Source organism: Apium graveolens, chromosome 1 (assembly GCF_009905375.1).
Source record: "Apium graveolens cultivar Ventura chromosome 1, ASM990537v1, whole genome shotgun sequence".
Classification (NCBI taxonomy): Eukaryota; Viridiplantae; Streptophyta; class Magnoliopsida; order Apiales; family Apiaceae; genus Apium; species Apium graveolens.
This window is the reverse complement of record NC_133647.1, coordinates 162950120-162972725: the sequence shown is the minus strand read 5'-3', so window position 1 is coordinate 162972725 and position 22606 is coordinate 162950120. Positions and strand designations below refer to the sequence as shown.

General features: G+C 31.9%; 2 pseudogenes; both read left to right on the top strand.

Moving 5' to 3' along the window:
- The window catches only part of LOC141709209 (3-ketoacyl-CoA synthase 6-like), a 39396-nt pseudogene extending 20010 nt beyond the window's left edge, over window positions 1–19386 (top strand).
- Window positions 19387–20773: 1387 nt separating this feature from the next.
- LOC141721508 (3-ketoacyl-CoA synthase 6-like) lies at window positions 20774–22542 on the top strand (annotated as a pseudogene).
- Window positions 22543–22606: the final 64 nt, after the last annotated feature.

Genomic DNA, 22606 nt, shown 5'->3' with positions numbered 1-22606 from the left:
GAAAGATGGTTAATTCGGTCAGAAACACAAAAATCCTGACCGAAAGGGACGAAAATCCTAGTCAAAAAATTCCTAGTCGACAAAAAAAAAAGAAATTAAGGGGAAAATCCTGGCCGAAATTCGACCAGGATTCCTGATCGAATGCATCCTCCTCGAAAAGCCTTCGACCAAGGCACAGCAGAGGCTAATTCGACCAGGATCCTGGTCGAACAGGATTCCTGGTTGAAATCTGTATAAAAAAAGAGAAAAAGGAAAAAGGAAAAAGGGGGAAGAAAAAGAAGGAAAAATTCCTGGAAAATTATAGAAAAACAAGGAAATTCATTAAAATATTTTCTGAAAAATGCTAATATTTTCAGAAATAAGGAATAAATCCAGGAAATTAAGGATAAATCCCAGAAATTAAGGGAAAAATCCAGAAAAATAAGGATAAATCCCAGAATTAAGGGAAAAATCCATAAAATTAAGGATAAATCCCAGAAATTAAGGGAAAAATCCAGAAAAATAAGGATAAATCCTAAAAAATAAGGGAAAAATCCAGAAAATTAGAGAAAAATCCTAGAATTAAGGGAAAAATTCCTGGAAATTAAGATAATTCCTGAATAAAAGGAACAATCGTTGTAAACGTGTAGGTTGCTCCACACTTTATGCAAAAACGAAACCCTGTAAGGAAATGAATAGACTTAACTTCTGCGAAACCTAATCAATATTTCCCAAAAGTTGGGGGGCAAATGGTAGAGATAAATAAATCCTGATTGTATAATTAAATATTGCATTAATTGTACAAGGTATGGGCTCCTATGACCAATAAGAAGATGTATGACATTCAGACCAGAAAGGTTAACATGTCGATCAGGCCTGATGGACCAGATCAGGTCTGATGGAATAAAGAAGGCCCAAAAACCCTGATTATTTATTAATTTTGTAATTAATAAATAAGGGAGAAAAACCGCTATTAAGATAAGTCCTAGTGAGGATATAAATCCTTGTAGGTTGGCCTCCAAGGAACCTCATAGGATAAGGAATCAGCTTCCTACTCCCTAGGACTCCTAAGTATATCCTAATTCAGAGACTTGACCACCAAGTCTCCTATACCAAGTCCAATTCAAGGACTCCCAACATCTATATAAGGGGTCTCACCCAACAGATCAGAACTACGTTTTTTGACTTGATCCTTGGCAATCAGCAAGGTACGTAGGCATCTTGTTAAGGCAGATTGAGTCACGAAACACAAGAGCAGTCAAAATCGAGCCTTGAAGCTCACGTTCCTTAGTATTAAATACAGCAATTATATATATTAGTTTTAATCCATAACAAGATTATATATATATTTTATATTTTCTTAATAATAATTTACTACATAACTCTATATAAGAGAGTAATTCATGCATTGCCACCTAACTAGACCATCCATCAAGAGAAAATACTAGACACCTAAGCAGCCTAGATGTCTACTAAAACAACTTCTTATTTAAATTGAAAAAATAATTATTTCAATTACAAAAACAACTTCTTACCAATTATTAACCTTCGTTTGCATTATTAAATATGTACAATATACCCTATATGACCAGTCACTGACAATTATTTTTCTTATTAAATGTTAGATTAAAAATTTCGAATAACTTGTTGTTTATACTCGTTTGTACTTATTGTTTATCCGCTACTAACACTAATTGAATTCACGAACTAACACGAATTGAAATCTACCATTTTTTTTATTAACAAGTGAACCATGTTTTATTAAAACACAAAAATATCAAAAGTAACAAAGTAACCAATTTTAGTGCTCAGTAGACTACATTTAAATTTTATATTATTAAATGATAACTTCGAAAACTAATTGACTTATATTCTCAGTAGACTTTGTTGACTTTGTGCTCTAAAAGTTTGTCTCGTTACAAGTACTAATATGTTACAAGTACTAATACAAATTAACTTCTATTGTATTTGCAATTTATTTTCAATACTTTTTATTATTAAGAAAAATACCATTTGAATGAAACACAATAATACCAAAGTATCAGAAAATACCAAATTTTGGTACCGACATTAATTAATGTTAATTAACCACACTGTAACCTCGGGTTTGATTCTCCACAACTGCGTACTTATTTAAAATTTATTCATATAATTAAAATTCTTAATTCCATGATGGTTCGATTCCTTATTATTATATAAGATTCATTTTTTATTTAACTTCTATGATTTTACTTAATTTCAATTTGGCATGACTATATATAATTAAAATAAGTTTATTTATTGTTCATTTAAATAGTATTGATTTATATTTTCACAATGGTTTGATTCCCTACAATTATCTAATTAAACAAAAAAAATTATAATGTATCTTCTATAATTTCACTTATATTTAATTATTATGATTACATGTAAATAATTAAAAAAATACTATTCACTCAATATAGTATTTAACAAATTTGATAAATTAGAACCATTTAAACTATTTAAACTATTATTGTCCAAATTAATAATCTATGTATGGTGATTAAAATAGTCTATGTTCCGTGTGTATTTAACAAATTTAATAAATTAGAACCCTTTAAACTATTTAAACTATTATTATTCAAATTAATAATCTGTGTATGGTGATTAAAATAGTCTATGTTCCGTGTGGTAACGAGAATATATATAATCTGTTTTAGTGTGATAACTTTTCGTGACCATTTTTTCAGAATATCAAGAATATTAAGTTAGAGAGTTTTTAATATAATATTTGATATTTTTACTTTAATCTGGACCCAGTTTTTATACGAGTATAATCTAGGTCCGTGATTCACACGGTATTGCCAACTAGTATAGATACATATATATAGTGAGTCAAGTTTTATGTATTCCTAAATTTTTGTGGAGTTTTCGAGTCCACGTGCGTTCTGCAACTAAATATTATGTAAACTATTACCGAACATGTTTAGATATTGAATGCAACACAAAGGGAGATGAATGTCTTTCTTGGATTTTTAGCCTTTTTAAACTTGTTTGGATTTTAGGTGAACAAAGCAGTTTAAGTTTGTAGAGATATTGTGTTTATAGAAATAATCAACAAGCACAGTATTTTTAAAATTGACTTAACTTGTATTAAATTAAGTTGGCCTTGCTACAAATTATGTGTTCTTAAGAAAATAAGAACTCGGTTTCATACTTGAGAGAATACAAGAAAATTTAGATTCGTTTTGTTACTTCTGAACTAAGGACGGGTTTACAAGACTTGTACTAAAATGTACTAAACTACTTTCTAAAACAACCTTTTCTATTTTCATTTCTAACTTAGCAAATATATGCTGAATATTGCATGTCTGTGACCATCCTTTGTCCAATTAATCTTGGCCCTTGATCTTGAATTCTTCCAATTACTTTGTAGACTTTTCAATCTAGTAACTTTTCAATCCCGTGACTAGCTCGTTTGTTGACTGATAATCTCTAATCTTGAACTTGTCTGCATTCTATATTTGAGAAGTATATCGAGATCTCCAGTTTATTCCATAGAGAAGTGACATCTCGATAAGTATAGCGACTTATCGAGGTATCCGAGTTCTCTATAGGTATACTTGACTTGTCGAGATCTCTAGATCCTTGCATGTTAAATGACTTGTCGATATATCTGAGATCTCTACATGTAGAAATGACTTGTTGATATCTCTGAGATCTTTACACACACATTTTGATTTGTCGATATCTCTGATATCTCTATCATGAGAAATTGACTTGTCGATATCTCCAATCATTCACATCTTCATTTGACTTGTCGATATCTCTGAGTTCTCTACATGCAGAAATGACTTGTTGATATCTCCAATTTTTTACATCTTCATTTGACTTGTCGATATCTCTAAGACTTCTCTATAAGCCATTTTGGACTTCTCGATAAGTCATTCTGGACTTATCGAATGACTTCTCGATATACCTTGATATGTGAATTGTCGATATCTTGACTTAGAATATTTTTCATAAAATAACTTTATTCAATTCCAAATTTCTACACTTTTCTCTGAGGCATGATCATATTTGATCTTCTTTCATAGTTTTTTTTTAGGTTAAATCTGTTCGCCGAAAAATCCTACAGTCTAATCTTCAAACCATTTTATAGACTCAAGTATTACAATACAGAATACAAAATTAATTATCAAACAACTAAATCTCAAGGTTGTTAATGTGACTTAGTCTTATTATTGTACAGGCATGTTTTGCACATCAATATTATTTTTGTGATACATTTTACATAAAATATCACTATTTTAATGAGTAAAATGAGAATTATGCAAAACATATACTATTTGTGAGTAGAAAATTATAAAACATATTTTTTTACAATACATATTAGTTTGCAGAACATATATCTTTGCATTGCAGAATATACATATTCTACTTGTAAAATATATGCGATTTGCAAGATTTTCTTTTAAATAATAATATTTATTTAAAATGATTCATAAAATAATATGTTCAATAATATTTTACATAATATTTTAATTATAGAATGTAAGTAGACTCTAGTACTCCACAAATAATTAGAACTATATATATATATATGAAAATGATCAAATAGAAACTTATTTTAAAATTAAAAACTAAAAAACATAATCGACACTTTTACTACCCCAACCCACATGACATCATCCAACCCATATATGACATCACAATTAAATGGTTCACCCCTATATGATATCATCCACCTCTTGCATGACATCATCATGTAATCAGATCCATCACTCCTAATTTATTGATCTCAGATAATATGTAATTTAGTGATTTCTCCTTATTTAGTGATTACTATATATATATATAAATTGAATATGTATATAATAAAATAATTTAGTTATATATTTCAATCGTATTAATTGGAGTCACGTTTTTTGGGTCGACATTCCCGTTATAATAAATGAATATTTATAATTTGAATGAAATATAAATATATATATATATAATAAATACTTGAGTAATAAAACATACTATAATTTTTCTTTTCTTTTTCTTTGTTTGAAAATATGTTTAAAATTGAGAGAAATATCTGATTTGGTCGGTACTTATTATAATTCGTTCCAATTCAATTTAAATTTTACCGAACCGAAATTTTTGAATTTAGATGTGTTTTTTAATGCGAAAGAGTTTGATTTTGATTTGCGTTTAAATAAGTTAACAATATACAAACCATATTTTCACATATTTATCTTTATTTAAAAAAATATTAAAAAGGTAAGTCAGTCAAGGAGAAAGTGTAAGTTGCTAAATGGGCCTAGGTAAATCAATAGATAAATGTATTTATTAATAATAAATAATTATTAAATATGTATTTTAAATATGATTCATGCTTAATGAAAGATACCCGTAGAGGAAAAAAGGATTTTCTGATGGTAAGACTATCTAGAAGTGGAGTGGCTATTTTCATTAACTAAAACAATGTAAAATAGATATTATCTTAAATTTGTTGAATATGTAAGAAATTTTGCTTTAATGATATTAGCTATAATTGTTAGTCATTTTTGAGAAATAATATTATTGATTGTTATTTTTAAATTTTAATGATTTTATTCATATTTTATATTTATCTTTTAAAAATAGAGGTTGTAAATGAATTATTAATAAATTAATTTTTTTTATTTTTTTAATACAAGTAAAAAAAATATTCAATTAATAAAAAAAAATTGTGATATAAGTGTAACAATCTAAACATCATAAAAACCTACTCCCTCTGTCCGTATTGTTTACGTACATTTTTTCCCCTGCTTCACACGCATTTTAAGTTTACTATAAAATAGAATTATATAATTTTCATTTTTAAAATTTTCATTTTTTGTATAAACAGTTTAAACATTATATTTTTATTTAGAAGAAAAAAATATTTAAAATTATTTAAAACCATGTTTTACGGGGGTGTTAAAAAGAATTTAGTGGGACGCAGACATAACCTATATATATAGTAAAATATTTACTAATTTTAATTATTATCGTCTATAAGTAATTTTTATAAATACATAATTTACATTAAAAAGTTATAAAAGTTAATAATAAATTTAGTTAACAGTGATTTATTTTGAAACAAAAACAATGAAATTTTTAATAATTTTATTAAAAAAAATAATTTTACCCTTAGCATTAAATTAAATTAAAATATAATATTTAAAATAATACATATATGTTATAATTAAATTATATATACTATAATTAAATTATGAATATATATACCTATATACATATCTAGCCGGAGAATATATTTATTTTGACGGCAAATGACTTGAATTTGATATAAATTATGGGCTCTCATTGAATATTGAATAGATGTAGCATTTCTAGTTATCTAATTTTTTTTGCTAAATGATAAGTTTTCATACATATATATTCAATATATGTAGAGTGTTGGTTTTTCCTTATTTAAAATTTTTGCTAATAGATATCTGTTGGAGAGGTGTTTTTTTAACATTTTATATATATTTTTAAATTTTTAGGGTTTGAAATTTACGGCTAACAAATGTATGTGTATCTTGTTAGAGATGCTCTAAGGATATTTATTTATGCATATTACTAAAACCTTGTAGATATAAAGATACTAACTGATTTTCATAAAAAACCATAATTTCAAATATTTTTTACTCACTTCTTTCAAACATAACAATAATTTCAATTCGAGCCTAAGAATATAAATGGAGATTTATCTGTACGGGTCCATGGCACCAGTAATGAGGCACCGTAGTATTCGTTGTGACCCAAAACCAAATACAAAAGGAGGTGCTAACTGAAAAGATGAACCAATTTTTTTGCACTGTTTAAAGTTGTCAATCCGTTTTTTACTAACAGCAAGTCCAACAGCAAGTCCAACAGCTCACTTAAATTTGTTATTAACTCCAAATATAAGAAATATGACAAAAAGTTTACATTCCAACCGTTTCTTAGTGCTTCTTTATATTACTAAAACACATCTCTCATGTCATATATTTAAGAAACACAAGTCATCCCTTATTTCATTTTTATCAATAAAAAAATGATTTATTTCTCTTCTTTTTAGTTTTTTTCTCTCTGTTGATTTCATATCTCATTCAAATTTATTATTATTATAATAATAAGGAATGAAAATAAGGATCATTGTTGAAGTTCAAATTCAAAATCATGTCTTAAATTACTAAGAGTTAATATTTTATAATATTTATAAAAAACTTATTAAGAGACTGTTGGACTTGCACTAATAAAACTGTTCTTTTAGCTTTGAAGTACTTGATATATAACAAACATAAACGCTGTGCATTAATGAACTCTGAAACATTTTTAGTATGACTATCTAAAGCAATCTTAACATTTCACCAAGATTGACAGAGACAATTTGGACCTAACTAGGAGCAGTTGATTTAATATTTTGGAATGCAGTTTATAAAATATTGAATCTACGTCCCTGTCAATTCTGACAAGTAGAATCTTAAATTCATAGTTTTAAGACTCGGCCTTCTGTACTTTTTTCGTATCTTTATTGGTACTGGACCTCTAGACCACATTAAAAGTGAACTGCACTCCCAATATTGTACCTTTTTCTGGTCCAAATTCAAGTTAGCATGCACCGAGCAACTCAGCAAAGATGGAACTGGGAACTGGGAACCAGAAACTAGCCATACATCTTAGGTCTCAACAGGCTTGAAAATGCCAAGGTCACATACTCACAATTGTGCAAGAATGGTGTACTCACTACAAGAAAACAGGGTAAAACTGACCGGACATAACCGACTGAAGTAGATTTGATCACCTTAAAACCGACCGACCTCAGTGGTCGGTTATATACCAACTAAACGACACCGTATCGATGACGTGTCACACATAAAACCGACCATCAGCTGGTGGTCGGTTTTATAGAAAAAACAACACCGTTTTGCTAATGTGTCACTTTTACAACCGAACCGACTACAAGTGGTCGGTTTATATACACAAATTCTGCAGGTTAAAACCGACCATATATGGTGGTCGGTTTTGTAGAATAATAAAAAATTAATTTAAAGTACAAAAAAAGTATCCGTTATAGAAAAAACGTTGTCGTTTTATTCTTGATTTTTGTTTATATCCCTCATTTCTTGATTTTGGCTAAAAAATTAAAAAAACAGAGGATTGAAGTGGAGGAGTTTCAAAAAATTGTAAGTTATTTCCATATTTTGTAATAATGTGTGTGTGTGTGTTTATGTTGGTGGTGTATGTATTAAATGTTGTTGTATGTATTTAATGTTTTTATTTTTTTATATAATGTTTGTTGTGAGAATTGAAGTTTGGTACTAGATAATTTGTAAGTTAGTTTCATTTATTGTAATTATAGTGTGAGTGTTTGTGTGTTTTATGAAATATGTTTATTTCATTTATTAATGTTTATTGAAGATAATTTGTTGTATGAGATTAATGATAAATTATTTATTAAATATATTTTTTTTAATTTTAAAAAATATTATTGTAGATGGAAACCATTGATCGAAATTGGATTGGTAATCAATTGCAAAGCGATAAAATTTCATTGACCCCGGAATATAGAATTGGTGTAGAATTTTTTTTTAAATTTGCTAGCGAAAATGGAATGGAAGATGGTACAATGAAGTGTCCGTGTAAACGTTGTAAAAATTTGAATTGGTTAAAGATTGATGATGTTAGATTTCATTTGCTCGCTAAAGGGATGCTTGAGGGTTATACCGTGTGGACGTCGCACGGTGAAAAAATAGAAAGAAAACGTAGTCGAACATCACATCACCGTTATTGTGTTCGGGAACCTTCGAGAGTAGAAGAACCGGTAGATTTGAATGCGATGTTACATGATTTAGCCGGTGAAAATTATCAATTTTATGAAACTACGGATACGGGTACTATGAATGTAAAAGAAGCTCCAAATGATAGTGCTAAAAAATTGTACGAGGTTATTGTTGAAAATGGAGCACCTATTTATCCCGGCAATACAAAGTACACAAGATTAAGTTTTACCACCAAATTATTGGAATTCAAAAATAACTCGCATTGTAGTAATAAAGCTTTTGATAGTTTGCTTAAACTTCTTACGGATGTGTTACCAAAAAAACAAACATTACCCGAAAGTTATTATGCAATGAAAAAAATTATGAAGGATTTGAGGGTTGAATATGAAGGATTATGAAAGTTATTATGCAATGAAAAAAATTATGAAGGATTAGAGGAAATTTGCACGGAAATAATCTTGATTATTATGGTCAACTACAAGAAATTATTAGACTTATTTATCAAGGATGCAATCATGTATATTTGTTCAAATGTATATGGTTTGATAGTGTTGGTAATGGTGGTCGGTTATGACCTTTTAACCGACCGTTTTGCCTTTTAACCGACCGTTTTTGACGGTCGGTTTTGTCCTATTTTCTTGTAGTGATTAGTAACTTGAAAAGTTAAAATCATATTGCTAATCTTAGATATAGGCCCATCAAGGCCCAAAAGGACAAAGGCCCAGTATAAACGAGGGGTTAAAGGCTCGCCAGGCTTTCACCCTTACCGTTGGGAGACACAAAATAAAAATGTCTCCACCGTTTCAACCTCCAACATTAGTCCATGTATTTAGCATAGACGAACATTAATTGCATAGTTTTAACGAGTATAAATACACAGTAAAAGTAAGAAACAAGACACAATTTTATATACTCTCTATTTTTTTTTGTATTCTCAAACCTATTTCTACGTCCAGATTACCGATTCCCACACCGGAGGTGAATCGGGGGACAATACCTCATATTCTCTTCTTTTTAGTTCTAAACCCAAAAATATTCTTGAACAACCGAAAGACGTTCTTGAAACCGAAGAAATATTAGAGTAACAGGTACCATGGTTTTAACTTTCAAGTAAAACCTCGGTTGTTCTGGTAGCATTACGAGAGAGAAAAAGGGCACATAATTTAATGTTGCTTCCATATCAAGATGACACCTAATGCTTCATGCTAGTGATAATTAAACATTTGTGATATCATATATTTTAGTTGAATTAATTGAACTTTATTTAGATTAGTTTGCGGTTTCAATCCTTTTTTTATTGTATTTTTAAAGAATTTCAAGATTAACATAAATGAGAAAAATTGTCAGACATCACGAGCAGTTGGAGCTCAATTTCGTGAGAAAAACGCTTGAGAGACATCTATACAAGTTTTCGGTGAACAAGGCTGGTTGATACATGCACCTCATAACTTTATGCACCTCATAAATTTATAATTTGCATACTTTATATTAAGAATAACCAAAATAAATTACAAATTTCCTCACTTTTTGTAATGCAACTGTATATTTTGGTGTGCATACAGCTTACAATTCATTTGTTTTGTATACTCTCGTGTCATATACTTTCATATTTCGTGTCATGAATGTTTAACGCAAACCCGAATCTTTAAAAAATTATTTTGTTTCATGTTCGTGTACCTTCATTTCAGGTACGTTTTGTGTCGTATTTTGTGTAATTTAAAATTAATAACAAAAATAAAGGTAATATTTAAATAATATATATTTAAATATTATTTTTTTACAAGTCGAGTATTAAGTCAATAAGTCATAAAGACTAAAGTGTAGTCAATCTTGTGATTTTCCTATTTGAATCTATTTTTTGTAAAAATTATATATAAAATATTATTGTAAGATATATTTATTCATATAATTTTACTAAATTTATTTAAATATTTACTTATTTCGTGTACTTTCGTTTCGTGTCGTGTACCTAAGGATAAACCCAAAACCGATAATAAATTCATCGGTATACTTTCGTGTTCGTGTACCAAAAATGCTAACCCAAACCCGTAATTATCGTGTTATTTTTATATTGTGTTATCGGTAAGATATTGCCGGCTCCATGCGCGCATATATCAGCAGCTGCAATTTATAATTAATGAGTCTAACTCAAAACTATTTTGGCTCAATTGAAGCTCAAATTTAAACTGATTATTGCTTCATTGTTCATTCTATATATATCTGCTTCCTCCTGTCACCCTCTAATTGCACATCTCAATTTTAATCCATCTCTCCATATGTTTTAGACATTGAAAGGGCATATCAACAAATTAAGTGCTTTCGACATTTCTGCGAAGATGAAGAAGTGTGTCAAACTAGGGTGCCACTATATTGTGAACCACTTTGTTGATTTTATCCTTGTACCAATCTTGGTTATAATTCTTTCTATCCAAGTACTTAATGGTGGTCCTCGTGAGATACTGGCCAATTTTCACTGTCTTCGGTTTGATCACATCCAAATATTGAGTTGTTCCTTTTTTGTCATCTTTTTATCCACCATATACAATCTGTCCAAGCCTAGAACATTATACCTAGTCGATTTTGCATGTTACAAAGCGCCTTCCGAGTTGCGTGTTACTTCTGCTGCTTTCATTGAACATTCTAAGATTTTATTTGAGTCTGAACCCAAAAGTTTCGAATTTCAACAGAAAGTTTTGGAGCGGACAGGCCTCGGTGAAGAGACTTGTTTGCCACCTGCATTACATTTAATCCCACCTGATCCTACGTTGGAAGCCTCAAGGGAAGAAGCAGTGATGGTTATTTTCTCAGCTTTGGACTCATTATTCCTAAAGACTGGATTCAGCCCCGAGGACATCGATATACTTATCGTAAACGTCAGTCTTTGCTGTTTAAGAGCACCACCAAGAGATTTACTTTGCATACTACAAACATCAGTATGTATCAAATCAATCACACCTGGCTTTCTAAATGAGGAATGAGTATTGAATGCAACTCTATGTGTTTTTCCAACTATGCAATGATCACAAGTTTTAAGGGAAGACATACTTTGCAGTTGAGGTAAATATTTCTTTCTGACCAGTGTTTGGAGTCCCTTTTCGCTAATATGACCGAGCCTTGCATGCCAAAGATCAAGACTTGCATCCTTCTGAATTGTATTTATATCAGCCTTGCAAAGTGTAGCTTGTGTCGAATAAAGAGTGCTCATTTTCTTTTCCTTAGCAACAATTAGCGAACCTTTAGTAAGCTTCCATTTACCTCCACCATAGTAACTTTCAAAACCTTCATCATCAAGTTTACCTGTAGAGATCAAATTAAGTCGAATATCTGGAACATGTCTGACGTCTTTGAGCACTAGCTTGTTTCCAAAGTTAGTTTCTAAGTGAATATCGCCAATACCGACAATCTTGGATGCACCTTTATTTCCCATTCGCACTATTCCAAAATCACCACTGGTGTAGCTTGTAAAAAATTCAGCATGAGATGTTACATGGTATGAGGCACCGGAATCGATCACCCAATCTGTATCCTGACAAGCAATATTGACATATGCGCTATCAAGGACAATCTGTACATCACCATCATTAGAAATTGTGTTTGCCTCATTCTCGTTCTTCTTGCCTTTCTGTTCTCTTTTTAAAATTCTGCACTCTTTAATCATATGTCCAGGTTTGTTGCAATGGTAGCAAGTAACATTTTTTCTTGATCTAGATTTAGATCTTTCCCTGGAATGATCTCTTTTGCTGGAATTGCGCCAATTTCTTTGTTGACTCATTCCAGGTCTTTCCTCTTTCTGCGTTAGAAGTGCCCCTGAAAAAGATTCACCTGCTTCTTTTCTTTTTGCCTCTTCATTTAACAAGCTATCTTTAACCAAATCCATCGTTAGTTTTCCATCTGGTGCAGAGTTGCTGATTGTCACCACTAGTGTTTCCCAACTGTCAGGCAATGAGCTAAGAAGTAAAGAAGCTTGAACCTCATCATCAAGCTTTAATTCCAAGGTGACCAATTTGTTGACAATGCTCTGAAACTGATTTGTGTGCTCCACCATGCTGCTTCCATCTTTATACTTCAGATTAATAAGCCTTCTAATTAGTGCAGTTTTGTTTCTTGCCGTTTTCTTCTCAAAGGTACTCTCCAGTTTTTTCCATAAAATATGAGCTTCAGTTTCATCACAAACATTTTCGAATACACTAGCACTACAAGAAAAAAGGCTAAATTCGACCGAAAAAAATCGGTCGAATTTAGCTTAATTTGACTGCGCGCGGTCGAATTTAACTAAATTCGACCGATTTTGAATCGGTTGTAATAAAGGGAGTCGAATTTAGGAGTTCAGTCGTATTTAACTAAATTCGACGGGCTAATTACGACCGGATGAATACAACCGCTTAAATTCAACCGCCCAAATTCGACCTAAAACGGTCAAATTAAAATTTTCGCTAAAATTTAAAAATCCCGCTCGAAAATTTGAATTTTCCGAAAAATTTTGAAAGAACCGCCCAAAACTTAAATTCGACCTTATCCAGTCAAAAATAAGGATTCTAAATTTAACTAGCTTCGGTTGAATTAATTAAAACAAGTTTTTAAAAAAATCTCACCGGAAATTGGAAAATTTCCAAAATCCGGTGAGTTTGCCAAGATTCCGAGCATATTCCGGTAACACAATTCAAGTCAGAACTTATTTCAAATAAGCCACAAATATAGAATTATTAGCATCTTCCACCATATCGCATTTTGCATACATGCGCACAAGAGCAATTGACACATTTACATCTTCCAAACAAAGCTTGAATCCAAACCCATGCACCAACCTGCCAAACTTAGAATTGTCTGCTTGTCTACAAGCTGAAATCACAGAGGCTAGATTTACTGAATTAGGCGAGATGCCAACCCATTTCTTGTCTGTAAACAATTTCAACGCTTGTTCAGGGTGCTTGTTCTCATCCCTCATATAACCCAATGCCATTAACCCATCAGCCATATCTTGAACAACAGTTCAACATCTTCTTCTCCCTCACCTTCCTCAACCTCATCCTATCCTACTCACACCTAATCCCCCTCACTTCTGAAACCCGAATACTCGAAACCACATTAACCCTCTTCAGCTCCCTAATTTTCAACCGAACACTCTCAAAACACCCAAGAAACTCAAACCAAGCACTAATCTTTTGCATAAAGATCAAATATTTACCATCAAATAGGCCTGATTTTACTAACCAAATATATTGTACAATAAAATAATAAACCCCTTCTCCTCCATAAACAAGAACTGTCAAAATCAAGTCTGGGCGGAGTCAATTACCGAGTTACGCAATGAGTTGACATCTTGAATGAATTTACCGAGTCGAAACGCTTTTCGACTAAGACCCGCACTAGATTCAAAAGATTTTAAATGTGTTTTTTGGGTTGGGCTTAAAGGGAGTGAAGATGAAGAGAGGATGAGTTTGGTGGCGTATCTTGAGATTTTGAGGAGCCTGTCAATGACGTATCTTGGATGGGAGAAAATGGAAATCGTGAGGAGGTGAATGGGTGTGGAGATGTGAGTGAAGAAAGGGATTGAGAGATGCAGACGGCCACAACTAATACTAATAGCTTTAGTTTGTGATGGTTTTATATAAAAATGATAAATAGCTAGGGTTTGTCTATCAACGGGCTGGACCGGTGCTGGGCCTTTATTTAATTAAGCCTTATTAATTATAAATTTTTTAATTATTATGATCTATATCTTAATTTTTTTATAAATTATTTTAATATTATGATTTTGTTCTGGAACTAAAATCTTACAAAATTTTATTTTAGCAATACATTATTTTAAGAAAAAAAGAATAGAATCATGTTTTTGGCTGATTTTATCATAAATTCCACCAATATTAGTATGTAGTGAAATTTAGTGTAAAGTTTAATATTTGTACGGTTGGATTTTTTTAATATTTATTTTAAATATAAGGTACATTCTAAGTTTGGAAACCCGTAAATTAGTGATCTAGCCAAATTTTCAGATCAAAATAATTTTATTCGGTTTGTCATTTTAAAAGTCAAAAATCAGTTTGACTAGTATAAGTACCTATTGTTTAGTTCTGAATTGGTGTTTCGAATTTTTTAAAAATATTTTTCATCATTCCAACCGTATGAATGTCAATATATATATATATATATATATATATATATTAGTGATATAACCAAAGTTTCAGATCAAAATAATTTTATTTGGTTTGTCATTTTAAAAGTCAAACATCATTTTCACTAGTATAACTACCTAGTCTTTAGTCTGAATTGGTGTTTCAATTTTTCTCAAAATATTTGTCATCGATCCAACCGTATGGATGTCAATAAATATACAAATTAGTGATATAATCAAAATTTCATATCAAAATAATTTTATTTGGTTTGTCATTTTAAAAGTCAAACATCATTTTGACTTACTAGTCTTTAGTTTAAATTGGTGTTTTGATTTTTCTCAAAATATTTTTCATCGATCCAACCGTATGGATGTCAATAGAAATACATATTAGTGATATAATCAAAATTTCAAATCAAAACAATTATATTTGTTTTCCATTTTAAAAGTCAAACATCAGTTTGACTAGCAGAACTAACTAGTGTTTAGTCCTGAATTGGTATTTCAATTTATTTAAAAATATTTTTGATCGATCCAACCGTATGGATGTCAATAGATATATATATATATTTGTGATACAACAAAAGTTTTAGATCAAAAATAATTTTATTTTTTTTGCCATTTTAACAGTCAAACATTAAGTTGACTAGTGCAACTACATTGTGTTTAGTCCTAAATTGGTGTTTTGATTGTTTTAAAAATATTTTTCATCGATCCAATAGTATGGATGCCAATAGATATATATATTATTGTTACAACAAAAGTTTCAGATCAAAATAATTTTATTTGGTTTGTCATTTTAACAGTCAAACATCAATTTGACTAGTACAACTACATAGTGTTTAGTCCTCAATTGGTGTTTCGATTTTTTTAAAAATATTTTTCATCGATCCAATCGTATGGATGTCAATAGATATATATATATATATATATTAATGTTACAACAAAAGTTTCAGATCAAAATAATTTTATTTGGTTTGCCATTTTAACAGTCAAACATCAATTTGACTAGTACAACTACATAATGTTTAGTCCTAAATTGGTGTTTCGATTTTAAATATTTTTGATCGATCCAACCGTATGGATGTCAATAGATATATATATATATTTGTGATACAACAAAAGTTTTAGATCAAAATAATTTTATTTGGTTTGCCATTTTAACAGTCAAACATCAATTTGACTAGTGCAACTACATAGTGTTTAGTCCTAAATTGGTGTTTTGATTTTTTAAAAAATATTTTTCATCGATCCAATAGTATGGAGTCAATAGATATATATTAGTGTTACAACAAAAGTTTCAGATTAAAATAATTTTATTTGATTTGCCATTTTAACAATCAAACATCAATTTGACCAGTACAACTACATAGTGTTTAGTCCTGAATTGGTGTTTTGGTTTTTTTAAAAATATTTTTCATCGATCCAACCGTATGGATGTCAATAGATATATATTAGTGTTATAACAAAAGTTTCAGATCAAAATAATTTTATTTGATTTACCATTTTAAAGTCAAACATCAATTTGACTAGTATAACTACATAGTGTTTAGTCCTGAATTGGTGTTTCGATTTTTTAAAAAATATTTTTCATCGATCCAACCATATGGATGTCAATAAATAAATATATTAGTGATATAACCAATATTTCAGGTCAAAATAATTTTATTTAGTTTGTCATTTTAAAAGTCAAACATCAGTTTGACTTGTACAACTACGTAGTGTTTAGTCGTGAATTGGTGTTTCGATTTTTTTTAAAATATTTTTAGCGATCCAACAGTATGGATGTCAATAAATATATATATATATTAGTGATATAACCAAAATTTCAGATCAAAATAATTTTATTTGGTTTGCCATTTAAAAAGTCAAGAATTAGTTTGACTAGTGCAACTAACTAACATCAATTTTATTTTTTTAACAAATAAAGAAATTTGAAAATTCTTAATGAGCATAATTTATTTTTTCAAGAACTAAATTTTTTTATTTGGATAACTTTTATTTTCTCCCATATTCATAATTTCAATATATTCACTAACATTTAAATAATTTTTTATTAAAAATTAAAATTCTGAAAAATTCTAAATACAACCAAATTCCATTGAAATATAACTTCGAAAAAGGCGGGAACTTTCTCTCACTTTTATTTTAAAAAATTTTAAAATTTCCCGCCAATTTTAAGTAAAAAATTTGACCGAAATCGGTTGAATTTAGGAGCCCCAAATAAATTACTTTGCGGGAATTTTCCCTCCAATTTTTATTGGGGCTAAATTCGACCGAAATTTTTTTTGGTTGAATTTAGGGGCTAAATTCGACCGTTTTAATTTCGACTGTTTTAATTTCGACCATTTTCGGTTAAAATTAGTTGTAAATACGACCATTTAAATACGACCATTTAAATTCGACCGAGGCCGGTCGAATTTAGCCGTGTCTAAAGGATTCGACTGCTTGCGGTCGAATTTAACACCGGTCGAATTTAAATCAGTTGTATTTAACATTATTTTCTTGTAGTGTAGATTCAACCCATCTTCTTATAAATCCAACAGTTTTTCTGTGCATAACTTTCCAATCTTCACTTGAAATATCATCAGGTTTTTGATCACCTAATGTAACTGGCTTATATAAATCTTTGCAATAGAGCAAGTCTTCCATCATACGCTTCCATATAGAGTAATTTGTTGAGTTCAATCTAATCATTCCATCTGACCCATCCATTTTTGACACACAAGAAACTTATTTCTAGCAACCTGGCTCTGATACCACTTTGTTGGGAGTAAAAGAGTGTAATAAACTCTTCTAGGATACACCTGACTTTTAACAACAATGCTCAAAGGTTACCAGAGACAACAACTAAAGCAACAACAAACTAAGCTATATGCAACTAAACTTTATACTCCCTCTTTATGTGTAAAATAGGATGATGCACCGATCAATAAACAGACAGAAAATTACAGCAATATAGATCAAAATAACAGCAACAAAGGAGAAAAAAAAACACACCAGCTTTTTGACGTGGAAAACCCTCCAAGGTGAAGAGAAAAACCACGAGGTGACTGGTAAACCCCCCACACTAAAACACTTCCACTATAAATAATGGGATATACAAGTTTCTCTCTAGTTAATACTAGAGGTACATACAAACATTAATCTTCACAGAGATGTGGATTTCACTAATAATGCATCAAACCAAGTTTGGATATTCTCACCGATTTGTAGTAGAGAATTCACAGATTCAACCTTGTTGCTGCTAGTACTTCCACCTCTGGGATCGTCTTGAATCACTTCACGCTACTACACAAAACGTTTTGTCTCCCCTCTTTTATTTCCTTTTTCTTTTTTTTTCTCAGACATTCTACTGTGTTTTTTTTTCTTTTATTTAGTTGGGCTTAATAAAATTATAGCCCACATAAGTGGACCAGGCCCAACAGCAGTGATGGTTATTTTCTCAGCTTTGGACTCATTATTCCTAAAGACTGGATTCAGCCCCGAGGACATCGATATACTTGTGGTAAACACCAGTTTTTTCTCTTTAACTCCGTCATTATCGTCCGTTGTGATTAATAAGTACAAAATGAAGGACGGTGTAAAGAGCTATAACAATAGGTTATTACAAAGGGAAAGAAAGATCACCCGAGTTACAACGCGGTTGTCGTGAGTGCAGAACTCGTAACAATAGGTTATTACAAAGGGAAAGAAAGGTCAATGCTTGTTCCAAATTGTTTGTTACGGATGGGAGGTGCAGCCATTAATTTTTCAACCAGAAAGTCCTTTTGCAATTTTAAGGCCAAATACCGTCTTCTCCACCTACTTCGTCGTAACACAGCTAGTGATGATAGGTCCTATTATTGCGTTGTTTATCGAAAAGAAGACCAGGAGGGAAATTTAGGGGTATGGCTGTCGAAAGAGCTAATGGCCGTGGCTGGAGAGGGCTTAAAACTAAATTTGACAGCCCTCGGTCCTCTTGTTCTTCCTGCATCCGAAAAATTACGTTACCTTGTGAACTTAATTGCTCGGAAGATAGCTAGCCACAGGTGGAGACCTTATATCCCAGACTTCAAACAAGCATTTGAGCACTTTTGTATTCATGCAGGAGGGCGTGCTGTAATTGACAGGGTGCAGGACAGCCTGCAGCTATCAATGGAGCAAGTGGAGGCCTCAAGGTCCACACTGCATCGCTTTGGCAATACGTCATCGTCATCGTTATGGTACGTGATGAGCTATTCAGAGGCCAAGGGAAGGATGAAGAAACGTGAGAGGATATTGCAAATATCATTCGGGAGTGGGTACAAGTGTAACAGCGCCGTGTGGGAATGCATTGAAACAGTCGAAACCCCATCAGGAGGACCATGGATGGATTGCATTGATAAGTACCCGGCATGTCTTCCCGGTCTACACATTAATATATGAGAACGAGACGCAAATGAAATTAGAAAAGAATGTAAGATATATTCATAGTAACCTACTGGCTGCATCAGTGTATATTCTGTTTCTGTGCACAATGTTTTTAGGTTTTAAAGCCTAATATTTCAAATTCTCACGTTTGCTGGTTGATACCTGCCGAATTCAGAAATCTGGAATTGTAAAGCAAGTATGGTATTAGATTGATTTTGTAGCTTGAATTTGATTAAATATATTGAGTAAATTCTAAGATCTTCATTTCACGAGAAACCACAAAGATATATATAACCTAAAAGACCCGAAAGAAGTACTCAACTGGTAACCAGATTTCACGAAATCCTGATGTTTGCCTTGCTGACAACATTTTAACCAATTTGACTGCAACAAACTTCCTGCTAAGAGGAAAAGTTTATTATTGCTGAACTCCAAACTTTTAAGGCAAAAGCAGAGCCAAGTATCAACTCTGTAAATTGTAATAACAATCTAGCCAGTGGCAAAGCTCTGCTGCATACAAAATTTTCACAAACACTCAAAACTTCTCAATCTCATTGGCAACCTCTTTAATGTTTGGTTCACCTTTAATTACATTTGCTGTGTAATGAAGGGCTAAGTGTGTCTTTATCCACTGATTATAAAATAATATAACAAAATAAGGTAAAGTGAAATGAATAAAATCAAGTTCCAGTTTTTTAATGTATTTTTTTATGTTGAGTTTTAGAATGGAGGGAGTTGGACAGATCATTTCCCAAGCTCCAGCCAAAGAAACCATACTTTTACATAAAAGGCAGGTAAATGAGTAGTCTCATCTAATGTCGTAACATGTTGATCTACCAGTTTGTATTAAATTCTAATTTCTAGTATTTTTTGAGGTCTCTGTAGGTGCTTACACATTTAGGTCTATCTACAGCTTTCTTGTTTCTTACACAGTTTATGGACTTATACATAAAGTTTTCTATTCTTATACGTCAATATTAAGATCCGATTTCTTCAACCAGCAAGATTAACATTTTGCAATTTGCGATGACAATTAGATATAACATTGAATAGATGTAACATTGAGACCGTACCTTCATTTAGACAGCCATTGATTGCTAGTTCTGCTTCAGGAATCAGGACCGTAAAGATAAAGATTAATATTAGATAGTTATTGAATAACACAAAGAAAAAATGAACAGAAAATATATGACAGTAAGCTTCTCGTAGGGTTTTGTAAAACGATTGAACTGACTTAACAAGGTGAAACTAGCTTAAAATAGTCTTGTATACTCTCCTTCACATGTTGAGTTGAGATTGTACTGAACTGGACCAGAAGTCTGGACCGTTGTAACAGTCCAACCAACAAAGTGTGCATTAAGGGATGTATGAACTTCATTTACCAGGCTTATTAACCCGAATTAACTACCATGCTGCTCTGAAGCCTTTTAAAATCTATAACATATCATAGCCACATGAAAAGGCTATCATTCATACACATTACAGATGTCTCAAGTACACAATTCTTCGAATTCTGTAATGCTATGCACAACTAGGATTTCAGTCCATAATGCTCATAACCATCATGTTAACTGTATCAATCGAAGTACTTAGATTCGGGCCCCATGAAATTCTGTCCATATGGAATTCTCTTTACATTGATCTGATCAAAATACAGTGTTCCTTCTTAGTTGTCATCTTCATATCGACCATCTATTTCATGTCCAAGCCTCGCAGAGTATACCTAGTTGACGTTGCCTGTTATAAGCAACCTAAGAGCTGCCGGCTTAGTTCTGCAGCTTTCATTGAACACTCAAAAATCAATATGAGCTTCGATCCAAAAACTCTCAATTTTCTGCTAAGAGTTTTGGAACGCTCTGGCCTTGGTGAAGACACTTATTTGCCTGATGCATTACACTATATGCCACCAAAAAATTACATTGAAAACTGCAAGGGACGAGGCCAAGATGGTTATTTTCTCAGCAACGGATTCATTATTTGAGAAGACTGGGATTGATCCTGAACACATAGATGTACTTGTAGTAAACGGCAGCAGTTGCGTACTTAAACCAACACTAACAGATATGGTGATCAATAAGTATAAAATGAGAGGCGACATAAAGAGCTTCAATCTTTCTGGAATGGGCTGTAGTGGTAGTGTAATAGCTGTAGATTTGGTTGGTGACCTCTTTCAAGCTCATGCTAACTGCAATGCTGTTATTGTGAGTGCAGAAATCCTTACGCCTAACTGTAAATTTGCATTCCTTTAAATATGCATAATTAGAAATTGCATTCATTTTTCAAAAACCATTTTGCAGATTTTAGGTCTTCACCCTTGGAACTTGGAACAGAGGTTCCGAGGGCAAAACCACGACATTGGAGACCTCCATAAGTAAAATCATTAAAATGGCTTTAAAAATGCAGCGACATTTTGCAATATTTTGCCAGGCCATGCTCATGTTAGGCCTCTTTGCTTCACCCACCGAAGCAAAATTCAAGGGCATTAATCCGAAGCAAAAGCTATGCTTGTCACTTACTGTTTGTTCCGTATGGGAAGTACAGCCATTCTTTTATCAAACAGAAAATCTTTTCGCCATAGAGCCAAATACAGACTCCTCCACATAGTCCGTACCCATAAGGGCGCTGATGATAGAGCTTACGGATGCGCTTTTCAAGAAGAAGATATAGAGGGGAAATTAGGGGTGACGCTGTCGAAGGAGCTAATGACGATAGCTGGTGAAGTGTTGAAGTCAAATATTACAACCCTTGGGCCTCTTGTTCTTCCTGCATCCGAACAACTTCTCTTTGGTATAAACTTCATTGGTCGAAAAATCTTTAACCTTGGGTGGAAGCCCTATATTCCAGACTTCAAACTGGCAGTCGAGCACTTCTGTATTCATTCTGGAGGACGTGCTGTAATTGATGAGCTGCAGAATGGCCTGCAGCTATCCACAGAGAACGTCGAGGCCTCAACGATGACATTACACCGGTTTCGAAACATATCATCGTCGTCATTGTGGTACGAGCTTAGCTATATGGAGTCCAAGGGAAGGATGAAAAAGGGTGACAGGGTTTGGCAGATAGGGTTCGGAAGCGGGTTTAAGTACAACAGCGCTGTTTGGGGATGTAACAGAACTATCAAAACGCCAATAGATGGACCATGGCTTGATTGCATACATAGATACCCTGTTGATGTTCCTCACGAGGTAAACTGGGTTGATGGTACTTATCCTCTTCCAAGTCCAAGCTATAACAGTTATCTAGATAAAATTTGTGAATGTTTATTGTACTGATTCGAGTCATCTCTTGCTTGAGAATAAATGGAGGCGGCATTGCCATTAGGGGTGATCGCCATCAGGTTTGTATGTTAAACCGAAACCAAACCGCATAATTGCGGTTTTAA